The sequence below is a fragment of the Lactuca virosa genome, chromosome 2 (assembly GCF_052849685.1).
Source record: "Lactuca virosa cultivar CGN04683 chromosome 2, Lactuca_virosa_CGN04683_v6, whole genome shotgun sequence".
Classification (NCBI taxonomy): Eukaryota; Viridiplantae; Streptophyta; class Magnoliopsida; order Asterales; family Asteraceae; genus Lactuca; species Lactuca virosa.
This window is the reverse complement of record NC_136427.1, coordinates 84,694,926-84,699,360: the sequence shown is the minus strand read 5'-3', so window position 1 is coordinate 84,699,360 and position 4,435 is coordinate 84,694,926. Positions and strand designations below refer to the sequence as shown.

The following is a 4,435-nucleotide window of genomic DNA, read 5'->3' as shown; positions in this document are numbered from 1 at the left end:
CTTGCTGATACTATAGCCGAACACATCTGGTTAAAAGCTCTTATAAAGGAATTGGGCATAGCTACGAATGTTTCACCAATCCTTTGGTGTGATAATCTTGGAGCTACATATCTTTTTGCTAATCTTGTGTTTTATGCTCGCACAAAACATGTAGAGGACAATTTTCATTTTGTTAGAGAACATGTACCAAAGGGACAACTAAAAGTTCAGTTCATTTCAACTCATGATCAGATGCATATATGATTACTAAGCCCGTACCATTAGAATCATTTATGTTTTTAAGATCCAATTTGCAGGTCGTTCCTCGCCCTTATCTTGAGTGGGAAGATTAGTCTGTTGAATTAATCATATCTAGAGGGTAGCCAATTGTAACTTTATGTTCTATATATAGGGTTGTATATTGTATCAATATTATCAAGAAATACAATCTTTTCATAATTACGTTTCCACATAACTCAATTATTCGACACCTTTTGGATTGGATACCATTTTCCAGTACAAACGTCTGCAAAATAATATCCTTGTGGCTTCTTTTCATTCATCGAGTCTCTTTTTGTTCCACCTTCTTAGACTTCATTTATCACTTTCTCTTTTTTCTTCCACCATCATTCCACTCTTCCTCTCTCTTCTCAGTTCTCAAGTTCTCAACAGTGAAAAAGGACGAAGATTTATCCACTATTGCTGTCGAGGGAATAAGAAAGGTGTTGTTTGTTGCTGCCGGCGAACTTGCCATTTCTTGGGGCTATGAAGAAAAGTTGACTAGCTTCCACAGAACACTAGACCTGATTCATGCCAAGTTGTATGATACAGAGGGAAAAAAGGAAACAAAGGCTATGCTATGGGCATATTTAGTTATAAAATTCATGCACTATCTTAATAACTTATGTTGTTTTTGTCTCAAATATTAAAATGAAGGTACTTAATTAGTTTAAAATTTCATTTTCAGCAACAAAGACATGCTCGGAAGAAAAAGGAAGCAAAATTAGCGATTGCAAGCTTGGAATTTGGATTTTGAAGAAAGAAGATAGAAATGAAGAAGAAATCGGTGTGTTTATCCTAAAACACGACGAGTTGATATGAAAAATCTTGACAAAATAGTGCCTTGCCGTATACACGGTTTTAATGAAGAACACGGCGAGTTTGGGTCCTCCAACTCGACGTGTCGCGCCTATTTTCAGAATCTATTTAAGGATCATTTCTGTTCGAAACCCTAACGATTGCTGGGAGTTTTTATCGACTTTTGGAGGCCAGAGACATTCTCAAGGAGCTTTGGAACTCAGAATTCAAGTAGAGGCTATTTGTTAAGAGATTAAGGGTAATTATTCATTACTTTTCTTAATTCTTTTGTGTGAATCATGTTTGCAACATTAGATTTCGAGTTTATGGTTTTACTTGCTGAAGTTATGGGCTAAAACACCATACTTTCGTTTAGAGTAGATGAACAATTGACTATGTGTTAATTGAGTGGCCTTGGATTAAGTAGAATTGATTATTTATCTTATTAAGCTTGTTAAAAGATCCTTATGTGTTAATGACATTTATTTTCTGTTGATCACTAAGTATATTGAGTTGTATGAACATCTGCTTGATTACTTGAATCACATTAGAAATTGGTGATGTATTAATCAATTGCACTTCCCACGAAATCAAACATAAGAATAAGTGAATCGAATGTAAACTGAAGTCTCTTTAATCTTATTGAATCTAGTTGTCTTTTGTTTCTCTTTTAGTTGTTAATTGTTCTTGCATAAGTGTTTAAGTAATTGCTTAAGTTTATAGTCTTGCAAAACTAGAGAAAAACCCCTTTTAATAATTGTTTTATGTAGATAATATTAGTAATATTTTAATTGTTTACCATTACATGAGTTCGATAACTTACTTACCTACACTAAACTTCTAATCGATAGGTACATTGCTATCTGTGTGTTTGTTTTGCATTTAAGTTAGTTAGGATTATAATTAGTGCATTCCACACGTATCAAGTTTTTGGCGCCGTTGCCGAGGAACGGTTCTAAATAGTTAGTTTTATTTTCTAGTGTTATCGATCCTTTGTGTGAGATTTATCTCATAGAAAGTTACAAGTTTTTTTGTTTTTGTTTTCGTAATTGTTTTTCTGTTTTTACGCTTAGACACGCCGTGCTCAAATCTAAACACGACGTGTTTTACGTGTTTTCGGTTTTCGTTTTTTATCGTTTTTGTTCGTTATACGTGTAATTCTTGTTTTGTTTTAGGAAGTTTATGATCTGTAGCTCCAGTTCTACAGTAGTACCGCCATTATTAGATCTGGAATCCATTTTGCGCAAAAATAAGGACAAAGCAAGTGGGGAATCAAGCGGTTTTGGAAGCATAGAGAAAACTCAAGAAAAGAAGGTGGCTGATTACGAACCCGAAACACTCGAATTTGAAGAGGAGAGTGAAATCGATCCAGAAGAAGAAATAAAAAATATTGCAGACATACCCATGGGCGAATACGAACGGAGGATGTGTGACGATACTAGGCCAAGACTCATGCAACCCGCGATTCCAACAACAACAAACTTTGAACTGAAAGGTCATATCCTCAACTAGCTGAAGGACATTCCGTTCTATGGAAAGGATCACGAAGATGCGTACAAGCATATCGATGTGGTCAACGACATAGCCGACTACTTCAACATCCCTAATGTGCCTTGTGAAAATGTACTGATTAGGATGCTTCCGGTAACCTTCATGGGAGCCGCAAAAGATTGGCTAAAAGCACTACCTCTAGGGTCCATAACGACATGGAAAAAGATTCGTGAAGAATTCATAGATCAGTTCTGCCCCCCATCCAAAGAATCGAATTTGAAGAGGGTGATTGCCAACTTTGAACAAATGGGAGGAGAATCACTCTATGAGGCGTGGGAGAGATACAAGGGCTTGTTGAGAAACTGCCCTCAAAATGACCTAAACATTCAACAAGAAGTCTCCCTCTTTTATGATGCAGTGAATGTGACAACCAGGAAACTCCTTGCCTCCCAAGGACCACTCACAAAGAAGGCACCTGTGGTAATAAAAGAGTTGATTGAAGAATTATCTAAACAATCGAAAGAATATCATAACCCAAGAACCAACTCAACTCGAGGAACAATGAACTCAGTTTCGGATGATATGGCGGCAATGATGGCCAAGTTGGAAAGTATGGATCATAGGATGAAAAAGATGGACCAATCCATCCACACCATCCGGGTGGGGTGTGATAATTGTAGTGGGCCTCACTTTACCAAAGATTGTGACTTGGACCAGAATGGAAACAGGAAAGCTCAAGTATGTTATTCAAGCAGGGATAGGTTTGATGAAGACTGGAAGAAACCTAAAAAGGAGTGGATACCCTATGATGAGTACAAGAAGGCAATGAAGGAAAATTACAAACAAAAGACGTGAGGGTTTTATCAAAGAGAAGGGCTGGTACAACAGAAGAAGAAGGATTTGAAGGTATGCTTACACAATTTGCATCCACATCCGAGAAAAGACATGATGAGACCGACACGGTAATACGAGAGCAACAAGCAATGATGAAGGACCAGCATGCATTGATGAGAAATCAACAAGCCTCGATCCTCAACATCGAGAAGCAACTTGGGCAAGTTGCACAACAATTCAACGAGCGTTCACTGGGCGGAATTCCAACCAACACCGAGAAAAATCCGAGAGGGGCACATATAAATATTATGACAATGAGAAGCGGTAAAATTGTCACTCCTCTGACCCCAATCCCGAATGAAGATCCAAGAGTGGTGCGGGAAAAAGGAAAAGAAACTCAAGAATTGCAAAAAGATGACTCAACACGGCGTGTTCAGGAGAAGAACACAACATGTTTTCCATCTGAAGAAAAAATAACCCTCCAATTAAGCCTTACCAGCCTCCATTTCCATTCTCGAGCCGAGCTATATAAGATAAACAGAATGAAGACTATAAGAAGTTTCTAGAGCACATCAAGGCCCTTCAAATAAACATTCCATTCATCGAGGCGGTAGCTAAAATGCCCAAGTATGATAAATTCTTGAAAGACCTTCTTACGAATATGAAGAAGATGGAGGAAGCATCTAAAGTAGTCCTAAACTAGAATTGCTCAGCCGCAATGTTAAATAAATTGCCAAAGAAGATGGATGATCCGGGGAGTTTGAGTTTTCCATGTCAATTCAGGAATTTGGCTACAAATTATGCATTGGCCGATTCGGGGGCTAGTGTGAACCTTATGCCTTATTCTTTCTTCAAGAAGTTGAACCTTCCAGAGTCGAGACCCATTCGAAAGGCGATTCATCTAGCAAACAAGACGGTGATATTTCCTAGGGGAAAATGCGAAGAACTATTAGTAAAAGTCGATAAGTTCGTTTTCCTACCGATTTCATAGTGTTAGACATGGAAGAAGACCATCAAGTGCCTATTATTCTTAGAAGACCTTTCTTAAACACCG

General features: G+C 37.8%; 1 non-coding gene across 1 annotated transcript; it reads right to left on the bottom strand.

The window, feature by feature from the left end:
* Positions 1-2,820: 2,820 nt before the first annotated feature.
* On the bottom strand, positions 2,821-2,927 carry LOC145162067 (small nucleolar RNA R71). The gene has a single exon (XR_013738924.1). It is a non-coding gene; the product is annotated as a small nucleolar RNA R71 (small nucleolar RNA).
* Between the last annotated feature and the right edge of the window lie 1,508 nt (positions 2,928-4,435).